Raw genomic sequence first — 15,220 nt, 5'->3', positions numbered from 1 at the left:
TTCCTTTTCTCTTTTTTGCGATCAGGTTTCTTTTATTCTTTTTCTTTTTCCTTTCTTTTTCTTTCAAAACAGACCTATAGTTTTTTGTTTTTATTCCTTTTCCTTTTCTCTCTCTCTCTTTTCTTTCTTTCTTTCTTTCTTTCTTTCTTTCTTTCTTTCTTTCTTTCTTTCTTTCTTTCTTTCTGATTAGGTTTTGTTTTTGTATTTGTCCTTTCTTTTTTTCCAGGCTTATATTAACAAACAAATCAAAGTGCACCTAGTTAAAGTCCCAAGCACTCCCCACTGCAAGCAAGGTGCAACTCTGCAGAGGACTGACCTGTGGGAAAGAGCAGCCAAAATGCAACAGCAGAGTGCACACAGCTTACACCAGAAGCACTTCCTGAAGAGCCAGGCCCTGGACAGTGCATGACCCCTTCTTAATATAGCATTACTCTCAGGAACAGGAAACATACAAAATGACAAGGCAGAGGAATTCTCTCCAGAAGAAAGGTCAGAAGAAATCACAGCCAGAGATTTTCTCAAAATAGACATAAGCAATATCTCTGAATAAGAAGTTAGAACAAGTGTCATAGGAATACTAGCCGGGCTTGAAAGAAGCATAGAAGACACCAGAGGAACCTTTGCTACAGAGATAGAACACCAAAACCTAGTCAGGCTGAAATTTAAAAATGCCATAAGTGAGATGCAAAACGAACTGTATGTAATCACAACAAAGACCGAAGAAGCAGAGGAATGAATAGGTGAGATAGAAGGTAAAATTATGGAAAATAATGAAGCTGGAAAGAAGAGGGAAAGAAGACTATTAGATCATGAAGGTAGACTTACGGAACTTGGCAGTTTCACAAAGCACAATTATATCCATATCATAGGAATCCCAGAAGAGAGGAGCAGGAAAAGGGGCAGAAGGTGAATTTGAACAAATTATACCTGAGAACTTCCCTAATCTGGGGAAAGAAACACATTTTCAAGTACAGGAAGCACAGAGAACTACCTTCAAAATCAATAAAAACAGGTCAACACCAAGACATATCGGTGCGAAACTTGAAAATACAAGATAAAGAGAGAATTCTGAAAGCAGCTAGGGACAAAAGGTACTTAACCTACAAGGGTAGACATATAAGGTTAGCGGCAGACTTGTCCACAGAAATCTGGCAGGCTGGAAGAGAGAGGCATGATACAGTCAATGTGCCAAAGGGAAAAATAGGCAACCAAGAATACTTTATCCAGCAAGGCTGTCATTCAGAATAGAGGAGAGATAAAGAGTTTCCAAGACAATCAAAAACAAAAGGAGTTCATGAACACTAAACCAGCCCTGTGAGACATAGGAAGGAGGATCCTTCAAGCAGGTAGAGAGACCAAAACCACCACCACCACCACCACCACCACCACCACCACCACCACCACCACCACCACCTAGAAAGGAGCAGAGGCAATCTACAGGAACAATTACTTTACATGTAATACAATGGCACTAAATTCATACTTATCAATAATTACTCTGAATGTAAATGGATGAAATGTTTCAATCAAAAGACATAAAGTATCAGATTGGATTTTTAAAAAAAAAAGACCCATTCATATGCTGCTTACAAGAGAATAATTTTAGACCCAAAGACACCTCCATTTTGAAAGTTCGGGGATGAAGAACCACATATCATTCTAATGGACATCAAAAGAAAGCTGGAGTAGTCATATCAGATAAACTAGATTGTATTTTATTTTTATTTATTTTATTTTTTATTATGTTTAATTAGCCAATATATAGTACATCTCATTAGTTTTTGATGTAGTGTTCAACGATTCATTAGTTGCGTAAAATACCCAGTGCTCATCACTACACGTGCCCTCCTTAATATTAATCACCTGATTACCCCATCCCCCCACCCCCCTCCCTTCTGTAACCCTCAGTTTTTTTCCCGGAGTCCAGAGTCTTTCATGGTTTTTCTCCCTCTCTGATTTCTTCCCATTCAGTTTTCCCTCCTTCCCCTGTGGTACTCTGTGCTATTCCTTAATTTCCACATATGAGTGAAACCATGTGATAATTGTCTTTCTCTGTTTAACTTATTTCACTTAGTATAATCCCCTCCAGATCCAACCATGTTGATGCAAATAGTGGGTATTCATCCTTTCTGATGGCTGATTTATATTCCATTGTATATATGAACCACATCTTTTTTTATCCATTCACCTGTTGAATGACATCTCAGCTCTTTCCACAGTTTGGCTATTGTGGACATTGCTGTTATGAACATTGGGGTGCATGTGCCCCTTCTTTTCACTACATCTGTATATTTGGGCTAAATACCTAGTAGTGCAATTATTGGGTCATAGGGTAGCTCTATTTTTAACGTCTTGAGGACCTCCATACTGTTTCCCAGAGTGGCTATACCAGTTTGCATTCCCACCAATAGTGTAAGAGGGTTCCCTGTTCTCCACATCTTCACCAACATTTGTTGTTTCCTGTCTTATTAATTTTTGCCATTCTAACTGGTGTAAGGTGGTATCTCATTGTGGTTTTGATTTGTATTTTCCCGGGTGGCTAGTGATATTGAACATTTTTTCATGTATCTGTTTGCCATTTGGATGTCGTCTTTGGAGAAATGTCTGCTCATGTCTTCTTCCCATTTCTTGACTGAATTTCTTGTTTTTTGGGGTGTTGAGTTATAAGTTCTTTATAGGTCTTGGATATCAGTCCTTTATCTGTTGTGTCATTTGCAAATGTCTTCTCCCATTCCGTGGGTTGCCTCTTAATTTTGTTGACTGTTTCCTTTGCTGTGTAAAAGCTTTTTATCCTGATGAAGTCCCAAAAGTTCATTTTTCCTTTTGTTTCCCTTGCCTTCAGAGACATGTCTTGAAAGAAATAGCTGTAGCCAATGTCAACAAGGTTACTATGTTCTCCTCCAGGATTTTGATGGATTTCTGTCTCACATTTAGGTCTTTCACCCATTTTGAGTTTATCTTTGTGTATGTTGTAAGAGAATGGTCCAGTTTCATTCTTCTGTATGTGGCTGTCCAATTTTCCTATCACCATTTATTGAAGAGACTGTCTTTTTTCCATTGGATATTCTTTCCTGATTTGTCGAAGATCAATTGACCATAGAGTTGAGGGTCAATTTCTGGGGTCTCTATTCTGTTCCATTGATCTATGTGGTTTTTTGTGTGTGTGCCAATACCATGCTGTCTTGATGATCACAGCTTTGTAATATAGCTTGAAGTCAGGCATTGTGATGCCCCCAGCTTTGGTTTTCTTTTTCAACAAATCCCTAGTGATTCGGGGTCTTTTCTGGTTCCATACAAATTTTAGAAATGTTTGCTCCAGCTCTGTGAAAAATACTGGTAGTATTTTGATAGGGATTGCCTTGAAAGTGTAGATTGCTGTGGGCAACATAGACATCTTCACAATGTTTATTCTTCCAATCCATGAGCATGGAATGTTTTTCCATCTCTTTGTGTTTTCCTCAACTTCTTTCATAAGTGTTCTGTAGTTTCTAGAGTATGGATCCTCTACCTCTTTGGTTAGGTTTATTCCTAGGTATCTTATGGTTTTTAGTGCTGTTGTAAATGGAATTGATTCCTTGATTTCTATTTCTTCAGTCACATTGTTAGTGTATAGAAATGCAGCTGATTTCTATGCATTGCTTTTGAATCCTGCCACATTGCTCAATTGCTGTATGAGTTCTAGTAATTTGGGGGTGGAGTCTTTTGGGTTTTCCACATAAAGTATCAAGTCATCTGCAAAGAGAGAGCTAGATTTCTTCTTTGCCAATTTGAATGTATTTTATTTCTTTTTGTTTTCTAATTGCTGAGGCTAGGACTTCTAGTACTATGTTGAGCAAATGTGGTGAGAGTGGGCATCCCCATCATGTTCCTGACCTTAAAGGAAAAGCCCTCAGTTTTTCCCCATTGAGAATGATATTCTCTGCGGGCTTTTCATAGATTACTTTTACGATATTGAGGTATGTTCTCTCTATCCCTATATTTTGAAGAGTTTTAATCAGGAAAGGATGCTGTATTTTTTTCAAATGCTTTTTCTGCATCAATTGAGAGGATCATATGGTTCTTGTCTCTTCTTTTGTTAATGTGATCTATCACGTTGATTGATGTGCGAATGTCGAACCACTTTTGCATCCCAGGAATGAACCCCACCTGTTTGTGGTGAATAATCCTTTTAATGTGCTGTTGGATGCTATTGGCTAGGATCTTGTTGAGTATCTTAGCATCCATGTTTATTGGGTATTGGTCTGTAATTCCCCTTTTTGATGGGGTCTTTGTCTGGTTTTGGGATCAGGGTAATGCTGGCCTCATAGAATGAGTTTGGAAGTTTTCCTTCCATTTCTATTTTTTGGAACAGCTTCAGTGGACTACACATGATTTCTTCATTAAATGTTTGGTAGAATATCCCTGGCCCTGGACTCTCGTTTCTTGGGAAACAAGAGTTTTTGATTGCTATTTCAATTTCCTTGCTGGTTATTAGTCTGTTCAGATTATCTATTTCTTCATGTTTCAGTCTTGGTAGTTTATAAGCAACCAGGAATGCATCCACTTCTTCCAGATTGCCTAGTTTGTTGGCATATAGCTGCTGGTAGTAAGTTCTAATAATTGTCTCTATTTCTTTGGTATTGGTCGTGATTTCTCCTCTTTCTTTCATGATTTTATTAATTTGGGTCCTTTCTCTTTTCTTTTGGATAAGTCTGGCCGGAGATTTATTGATCTTATTAATTCTTTCAAAGAACCCACTTCTAGTTTCATTGATCTGTTCTACTGTTGTTCTAGTTTCTATTTCATTGATTTCTGTTCCAATCTTCATTATTTCTCTTCTCCTGCTTGGTATAGGCTTTATTTGCTGTTCCTTATCCAAATCCTTTAGGTATAAGGTTAGCTTGTGCATTTGGGATTTTTCTAATTCTTTGAGAGAGGCTTGGATGGCTCTGTACTTCCAAGGACCACCTTTGCAGTATACCATAGGTTTTGAACTGATGTGCATTTGTTTTCATTGATTTGCATGAATTGTTTAAGTTCCTCTGTAATTTCCTGGTTGACCCATTCATTCTTTAGCAGGATGCTTTTTTACCTCCAAGTGTTTGCATTCCTTCCAAATTTTCCCTTGTGGTTGAGTTCCAGTTTCAAAGCATTGTGTTCTGAAAATATGCAGGGAATAATCTCTATCTTTTGGTATCATTTGAGACCTGATTTGTTATCCAGTATGTGATCTATTCTGGAGACACTTCTGTGTGCACTCAAGAAGAATGAGTATTCTGTTGTATTAGGATGGAATGTTCTATATATATCCATGAAGTCCATCTGATCCAGTGTATCCGTCCAAGCTCTTGTTTCTTTTTTGATCTTCTGCTTAGATGATCTATTTCTGTGAGTGAAGTGAGGTCTCCGACTATTAATGTATTATTATCAATATGACTCTTTATTTTGGTTATTAGTTGGTTTATGTAGTTGGCGGCTCCCATGTTGGGAGCACGGATATTTACAACTGTTGGATTTTGTTGTTGGATAGACCCTTTAAGTTTGATATAGTGTCCCCTACATCTCTTACTATAGTCTTTGGTTTATTTTTTTATGATAATTTTTTATTATGTTCTGTTAGTCACCATACAGTACATCCTTAGTTTTTGATGTAGTGTTCCATGATTCATTATTTGAGTATAACACTCAGTGCTCCATGCAATATGTGCCCTCCTTAATACCCATCACTGGCCTATATTTGGTGAAAAATTTAATTTGTCTGACATGAGACTTGCTATCCCAGCTTTCTTTTGAGGTCTGTCAGCATGGTAAATTATCCTCCATCCCCTCACTTTTAATCTGGAGGTGACTTTAGGTTCAAAATGAGTCTCTTGTAGACAGTTTATGGATGGTTCTTGCTTTTTTTATCCAATCCGAAACCCTGTGTCTTTTGATGGGGGCATTCAGCTGTTCACATTGAGAGTAACTATTGAAAGATATCCATTTAGTGCCATTGTATTGCCTGTAAAGTCCCTGTTTCTATGGATTGTCTCTGTTAATTTCTGGTCTATATTACTCTTGGGGTCTTTCTTCTTTTATAGAATCCCCCTTAATATTTCTTGCAGGGCTGTCTTGGTGGTCACATATTCTTTCAGTTTCTGCTGGTCCTGGAAGCTCTTTATCTCTCCATCTGTTCTGAATGACAGCCTTGCTAGATAAAGTATTCTTGGCTACATGTTCTTCTCATTTAGTACCCTGAATATGTCTTGTCAGCCCTTTCTGGCTTGCCAGGTCTCTGTGGATAGGTCTGATGTTATTCTGATGTTCCTCCCTCCATATGTAAGAAATCTCTTCCCCCTAGCTGCTCTCAGGATAGCTTCCTTGGCTCTAAGATTTGCAAGCTTCACTATTATATGTCAGCGTGTTGATCTATTTTTATTGATTTTGGGAGGGGGTCTTCTCTGCCTCTTAGACACTAATGCTTGTTTCCTTCCCCAGATTAGGGAAGTTCTCAACTATGATTAGTTCAAATATACCTTCTAGTCCTCTCTGTCTCTCTACCCACTCAGGGATCCCAATAATTCTGACATTGGAACGTTTCATGGTGTCACTGATCTCTCTAAGTCTATTTTCATGGGCTACTAGCTGCCTATCTCTACTTTGCTCAGCTTCCTTCTTTTCTATCAGCTTATCTTCTAGATCACTGATTCATTCTTCTGCCTCATTTACCCTGGCTGTTAGAGTATCCAGTTTAGACTGAATCTCATTCATAGCATTTTAAAATTTGGCCTGATTAGATCTCATTTCTGCCCTTAGAGATTCTAAATTGTCACTAATGTTTTTTTTCAAGCCTAGCTATTGACTTCATGATTGGTATCCTGAAGTCTATCTCTGACATGTTGCTTATATCCATATCCATCAGTTCAGTGACAGAGGACATTGTCTCCAGTTCTTTTCTTTGTTGGGAGTTCTTTCTCCTAGTCATTCTGTTGAGGGATGGTTGAGCAAATGGACAGAGTCCAAAATATCAACCACAACTCAAGCAAAATGCACCTTAGAAAAAATCCGAAGGGGTTGAAAGCTACCACAGATACGCCACCAAAGCTAAGATGATCTAAAACAATAAAAAAGAAAGAAAAAGAGGGGGGCAGAGAGAGAGAGATTATAATCTCTCAGGGTGGACAAAGCAGGGTGACCTGCCTGTTCCTGATAGATTTTTGGTCTCTGTGTAAGAAGACACTATATTCCAAAATTGCAAAGAAATCAGAATATATATATATATATATCAAGACAAAATTGAATAGAGTGAAAAATGGGCTAGTATGGGGCATAAATCCATAAAACATATATGTGGGGGGGAAAAGTTAAGAAGCGATTTAAAAATGTACGTTGGGAGATAAGAATCTATTTGAAACAGTGTAAAAAAAGAAAGCAAGAAAAGAAAAAAGAAAGATTAGGAAAAGAAACTAAAAAAGAAATGTAAAATTTTAGCCTGAAGTATAAACAACTCATGAGGGAACACCTGGAGCTCCCTATATTATTTTCCCCTGGCACTGGAGTTTTACAGTCCTGTGGAAAATAAGCTTATCATTCACCTATTCTTCCAGTCTGTCTTCTGGGGGAGGGGCCTGCTCCTTGGCTTCTCAGGTGTCTTTCACCAGGTGGAATTGCCCCACCCCTTGTCAGGGGTATAGGCTTAATGTGAGCTGGTTGGCTGTGCAGCTTTTGTTCCCTGACATCATTCCACTTCTCTTTAGAAGGTCAGAACAAATATGGCCCTGTGGAAATCTCTGGCCCAGAGCCGCAATGTCTTGCCCCCCCACCTCAACAAATCCTCCAGGTCAAATCATCTCTACCTCTGTGCATAGCAAACTCCACAGTCTCACGCAATCCATACCCACTGGACCTCTCCCAGGGGAGTCATGGGGACCTGAGAGCGTCTTTGTGCTTTGTGACTCTGCAACTGCTAGAGGCTGTGGTCTCATGCATGCACCCTCTTCCCAACTTCCTGGTCATGCTGGGTGTTGCTCCAGTGTCTTTTTGTGGGCTACACCGCCCTGAGAGCTGTCCCTGTTATGGGCATAAGCCATTTTATATCTCCTCTAGGATGTTAAACAGCCTGTACCATCTAGTCCTTTTCAGGGAGGCCAGACAGATGGTAGTCTCCTTACCAGCTCAGCTCACTGTTTATGGTGACCAGAGCTGAGAGTCCCTTCTGGGCTTGCTGACCATAACCACTCTCCCCACTCCACTGGTTGGGCACTCTATTGGTTCATGCTCCCCCTTTGTTTCTGAGTCTCCTGGAATTCTGAGACCAAAATGATCCAACTAGAATTCTGCCCTATTCATCCCCTAAGCCCTATTCAGAAGGGAGTGCCTCTCACTACAGTAGACTTCCAAGGGTCCCGATTTTTTGCTCCGGTGTTATATCACTTTCCAGTGGCTGACTTATGAAGGTTCCCTCCCTTCTCTGTTTATCTTCGGATATTTCCCCTGAAGATTCAAGGTTCCACACCTCCTCCTTGCAAAAAGTAGTCATTTTCCTGCTTGTGGAGATCCAGATAAATCTTCTTACATCTCAGGTTGAATTCATGTGTGTTCAGAATGGTTTGATAGATATCCAGCAAAATTTGAGGTACCAGATGAAACAAGGTCCCCTACTCTGCCGCCATCTTGCCCCCCCCCCCCGCCACCAGATATCCAGCAAAATTTGAGGTACCAGATGAAACAAGGTCCCCTACTCTGCCGCCATCTTGCCCCCCCCCCAGACAAACTAGATTTTAAACCAAAGAGGGTTATAAGAGATGAACAAGGGCACTATATGATAATAAATGGTTCTTTCCAACAAGAAGATCTAACGATTGTAAATATTTGTGCCCCCAACTTGGGAGCAGCCAAATATATAAATCAATTAATAACAAGCTTAAAGAAACCCATTGATTATAATACAATAAGAGTAGGGGACTTTAACACCCCATTCACAGCAATAGACAGATCATCTAAGCAGAAAATCAACAAGGAAACAAGGGCTTTGAATGACACATGGGGCCAGATGGACTTCATATTTATATTCAGAGCTTTTCATCCTAAAGCAGCGGAATACACATTCTTTTCAAGAGCACATGGAACATTCTCCAGAACAGATGACATACTGGGTCACAAATCAGGCCTCAACCAGTACAAAAAGAGTGAGATCATACCATGGATATTTTCAGACCACAATGCTATGAAACTTGAAGTCAACCACAAGAAAAAATTTGGAAGGCCCACAAATACATGGAGTTTAAGAACAGCCTACTTACGAATGAATGGGCTAACCAGGAAATTAAAGAAGAAATTAAAAATTTCCATGGAAGCAAATGAAAATGAAAACACGACAGTCCAAAACTTTGGGATGCAGCAAAGGCGGTCTTAAGAGGGATGTATATAGCAATACAGGCCTTCCTCGAGAAGCAAGGAAAGTCTCAAATACACAACCTAACCTTACATCTAATGGAGTTGGGGGGGAAACAGCAAATAAAGCCTAAAACCAGCAGAAGAAGGGAAATAATAAAGATTAGATCAGAAATAAATGATATAGAAATAAAAAAACACACAATTGAACAAATCAACAAAACGAGGATCTGGTTCTTTGAAAGAATTAAGAAAATTGATAATCTCCTGCTCAGACATATCAAAAAGAAAAGGACCCAAATAAATAAAATCACAAATGGAAGAGGAGTGATCACAACCAACACCACAGACATACAAACAATGATAAGAGATGATTATGAGTGACCATATGCCAACAAATTGGGCAATCTCGAAGAAATGGATACATTCCTAGAAACATATAAACTACCAAAACTGAAACAGGAAGAAATAGAAAGTTTGAACAGACCCATAACCAGTGAAGAAATTGAATCAGTAATCAAAATCTTCCAACAAACAAGAGCCCAGGGCCAGATAGCTTCCCAGGGGAATTCTACCAACATTTAAAGAAGAGTTAAAGCCTATCTTTCTGAAACTCTTCCAAAAACTAGACACGGAAGGAAGACTTCCAAACTCATTCTATGAGGCAAGAATTACCTTGATTCCAAAATCAGACAAAGACCCCACTAAAAAGGAAGATTACTGACCAATATCCTTGACAAACATGGATACGAAATTTCTCAACAAGTTACTAGCAAATTGAATTCAATAGTCCAGCTCTGCCCAACTCTTCCTCTCTCTGGATCACTCTGACACCCACTGGTCTGTCAGCCTTCCAGACAACCACTTGGGACTGCCATCTCTCCCTGAGCAGGTCTGGCCAGGCCCAGCTGAGACTCTTGTAGAGGAGATGGTACCCATGGTGGCAGTGGCAGTAACCCTGTAGGCTGATACTCAATGTCCATTGGCCTTCAGGCTGTGGCCACTCATGCAGGCAGTGCTCCACTACAGCTGTTCTCACCTGTCTCCTCCTGGGAACTGGGGCCACAAAAAATATCCCCAAAGTGAGATACCAGGACAGACATTGGACAGAAAATAAAGTGTCAGCACAGGCAATCAATCATCAGGTGCTGTGGGCTCTGCTGGCCTGTGGTCTCCCTGAGACAGGAGGGAGGTTCAATATTATTTTGAAATTATTATCATTCCAGATGAGAGTCTAGCTTGGCAGAGCCTATTTTGCCTTATAGGTATATTACTTATGTGATGCTCAAAAATTACTAATTTTGAATTGCACCCAATGAAGCAAATGTGAGGGATGGCTGAATGCGTTTAACTGACTTTTGAGAATTGTGATCTATTTAACTTGATATTATGCCAAGTATACTTTTACCAAACGACTTTTATGTACTCTTAAATTCAGCTGTTTTGAGTGTTACATTTACACGAAGAAAAGAAGAAGGAGACTGGATCTCAAAATTGTTAAACTAAGTGTATTTTAAATTAATTTAAAACTGTCTATGATCTGGAGATTTTTTAATGGAATTTTATGGAATTTATACTTCGTGCTATTCTCTGTTGTGGTTGGAAACACCATAAAACGTGAAGTTCTATACCTGCCCCAACCTCTCCTTCTTTCTTCTAGGTCAAGGACAACAACTTTGCTACAGATCCTAATTTCTGCCTCTTCTAGGAACAGTGTGGAGGGAGGCAAGGTGTGGTGGAGAGAGTCCTCCCCATCCTTCCACTCTGGAATCCCTGTCCCCCTATGTGGTCACATCCTAATTCTCTGCTTTTTCACAGCCAAACTTTTTGGAGCTGACAATATTTTCTCCATAGTTTCAAATTAATTGCCATGGTTTTCCCTTCCTAGCCCACTTCATTTTGGCTTCCGTATCTGTCACTTCAACAACTATTCCTATGGTTATAGCTGACTTCCGTGTCACTAATTCCAAGAAACACATTTCAAACTTGACCCTTGTCTCAGGAACACTGGACATCAACTATCATTTGAAGTGTTTCCACATTGTCCCCTTGTATCCCACAACACCTGGTGCTCTTCATGTCCCTCCAATCCCTCTGTTTGCTCCTTTTCCTCCTCTGGAAGCTCACACTTCTCAATCCAGTTTTTTAAATATTGGAATTACTTAAGGTAATTGAGCAACACTGCTAGACACATTTGACAGTTTCCTGACTCACTGGTTGTGTAATCCGAAGGAGTGGAGAGATGGGCACAACCAGTGTGGCACACAGGCAGCAAGGATTGGAAGGAGTGTAAACCTTGGAATTCTTGATCTGAAGAGAAGGGGCTCAGGGCAAGCTGCCTTTCTAAATTTTTTTTATTTAATTTCTTTATTCATAAGACCAGATGAAGTCTAGATAATCCATTGAGGTCTTTCCAGTCACTGCAGCTATTCATTATACTGTATCTATCTGTCCCTCCCCCAGATTGTGAGCTGTCCCAGGGAGAGGCCTACCCTGGATCCATCTTTTTATCCTGTCATTGTCCAGTACTGGCCAGTGTACAGGACACAGCAATGAGGGTGAGGACTGGCTATATGTCTCCTTTCTGAACATTTCCATTCTCTTACTCTGGACTATTGTGGGAGAAAATACATAATGGAGCCATGTGCCCTGGGCCCTCTGCATGGAACCTGCTTGTAAATTCCACTGGTTCCTCAGTCTCTTAACAACTGCTTGCCAATGCCCTCAGCATCACTGCAGCAACTGCTCTGAATCCCCACCCTGCCAGGCACTCAGTCCTCTCTGCCCCTGCCAGGGCAGAAGATGCCTCAGAATCCTCTGAGAAAATTGAGGTTATCTGGCATCAGAGATGTAATTTGCCCACTCCCTCCCTCTATCCTGCCTCCTATGCCTCTAACATGTTGGTCTTCCCAGTTTGACTCCTTCAAACCTGCAACTAATATGCCATCAATTAAGAGCAGACTGAAGTGATCACTGCTCAGCCTGGATATTTTCATAAAACAGTCTGGGACTGGACATCTATGACGTTTCTGTACCCCATCCCATCCAGCTTATTCCTTCTATTCAACACCCCACTCACCCCCGGGCCCTGTTTTTTTCTCTCATTGCCCCTCTCTCAGCACCTTCCATCCTTCCTCTCTATCAGCACCATCTCCCTTAGGAATATGCCCCAGATTCCCCCACTGTGAAAACAGTTGTCGTTTTTTTTATTCTTCCTCTCCTCACCTCCCTTCCCACCCCCTGCCTTATGCTTATTCTCTTAGTAGACAAGACCCTTGACCTGGGATGTCTCCATTCCTTCACTGTCCTCTAGTTTTGCAGATCATATAACTACTTCTTATATTCCTCATCCTGCTCTTTCCTAAAAGCCCCCAATATGTCTCCCCAGTTCAAGTGAATTGAGTAACTATATCTAAAACATCTACTATGTGCCTAGCCTAGAGCTGGGCTCCAAGGGAATCCAAAAGATGGTGGTGGAGGGGGGGTGTTTGCACTACCATGGAGTTTCCAGACCTAATTAGGAAGATAAGTTGAACATGAAAAGAGATACATAATGAGGTTGCATAGGATTGGTGACTATGGAATGAGTCATAAATGAAAACATGAATAAATGAAGGATCAAATGAGAGGTATGAAAATGAGTGTTTCCATTGTTCATAGGATCGATTCCAATGGGCTGGGTGGTTAGAGAAGCATTCATAGAGGAGGTAAATCTTGAGGGCATGTTCAAGAAGAGCAGAAGACACATGGGATGGGGCGAAGGAGCAAGGGGAAAGAGNGATTCTTCTTGCTCTTTCTACCTCAATGAAGAGAAACACAGAGAATATCCTAGGTTTCTTCCCTACTGGGCCCACATCCAGTCAGTTACCAACTCCATCAAAAACACTCTCTAGTATTTCTCCCACTCATTCTGCCTGTCTGACCCATGGCACTCCCCCTTGCAGGTCACCATCACACCTTATCTGAATATTGCAACAGCATCAGAACTTGTCTTCTAGTGCCAGTTTTTCACCCACCCCATACACATATTATTTGTTTCCGTAAATATTAAGATCCTAGGACCTGGATTCCTGAGACTGACTGGATTCAAATCCTGATCCCTTCTCACCCTCTGATTTTCCGGGCAGACTTCATAATCTCTCTGTCAGTTTCAGTATATATACAATGAGGTTAATGGTAATATCTACCTCAAAATTTTTAATAGTAATATTTTTTATTATATTATGTTAGTCACCATACAGTACATCCCTGGTTTTTGATGTAAAGTTCCATGATTCATTAGTTGCGTATAACACCCAGTGCACCATGCAATATGTGCCCTTCTTACTACCCATCACCACGAGGATTAAATGAGTTACTACATGTAAATCACTTTAAAATAATACTTGGCACTTAATGAGAACACAGTAAATATTTGACTATTATTATCTCCCAAATAGCTGTGATCTACCACCTAACCATGTCACTTTTCTTCTTAAATTCCTTCGGTGGATTCCCATCGTCTTTCGTAAAGTCTGAAATCTTCATCTGGGCTGACCATGTTGCTGGGGCTTTTTCAGTGTCCCTATCCCCCATCCTACAGCCAAGCAAATTCAATTCAGTGGACATTTGCACAGGTATGCCAAGAAAAGGAAGGGATAGATGCCCCGCCATTGGTCTCCAAAATGGGATTTTCAAGTTGCAATAAGTATAGAAAGCCAGTCTTTGGCCAGAATAAATAATTTTCTAACTTTCTGAATGTCCCATTAGCATGTCCTACTGGAACATATTTTCAGTCTCAATCAGGGGTAGAGTGGACACAGGCTGTGTCATAAAGAAAGTTTCTACTACATGAATGGAAGTTGTAAAAAAGTCCCCCTCTTCCAGCCTGGTGGACTAGGGTAAGAATTAGCAGAAGTGGTAAAGCCAGAGGTCAAGAAAGCATCTGATTTTTCCCCTCTAGGCTAAATTTCTGGAAGTGGGGATTTGGATAGATTTTTCCTTGTTTCTTTTTGGAGAGGAACTAGAGTGAAAAATGGCAGTGAAACAGACAGAAGACTTGAGCTAGCACCCTCGAGCCTCTCTTAGGCTCCTGTGTATAGCAAAAAGTGCCAAAGTTCTTTGTTTTCTAAGGAAGGACATAGAATGCCGCGGATGGACCAGCCAGGTCTCGGAAAGGATTAACATCTCCAGCAAAAGCCTGAGTAAGACTGGGTCAACTAGGGAGTCCCCAGGCCCTGACCTTGCTGAAAAAACTAACGAGAAGTTCACTGACCCTACTCTACTGTTTGTCAGTCAGCCCAGAGGACTGCAGGACCAGAGCAGACTAGATGTCACGAAGCCAAGAGCAGCCTGGATCCTGAAGACAGAACATGGGACTGAGATCTCCATTTGGATCATCATGATGTGGTCATATGAAGGCCACCATATACTTATCATGAGTTGGGGAAAGGGTAGGGTACAGAGGAAGAATCTGAAAAACTAAAATGCCATGAGTTACTCAGAGAAGACTGTATAAACCAGAGATTCTGAGACACAGTCAAATAACAACTTCCATTTAAGGGATGGAGGTAGGCAGGAGGTGGGAAGGTCTGGGGAAGAAGGAGCTGTAACACTTAATGTGTGGGACATAATGGAACATCCCAGGGACTGGTACTTGGTCCAGATGAAGTTATCACAACTGGAGTCTGTCTTAACTATTAACCCACCAAATAAAACCTGGCAACGGAGACTGGGGTGGGGGCTTGAGGAGTGGGGGCAGTGACAGGGAGGAGAATAGAGGTTGTAGTAGAGATTGAGTTTATTGTTCAAGGCTGTAAAGCCAACACCTAACATGTGCCTTTCTTAGCATAAATACATACATACATACATACATACATACATTTTGGGC

This window comes from Ursus maritimus, unplaced genomic scaffold, assembly GCF_017311325.1.
Source record: "Ursus maritimus isolate PB19 unplaced genomic scaffold, ASM1731132v1 scaffold_12, whole genome shotgun sequence".
NCBI lineage: Eukaryota > Metazoa > Chordata > Mammalia > Carnivora > Ursidae > Ursus > Ursus maritimus.
This window is presented reverse-complemented; position numbering follows the sequence as displayed.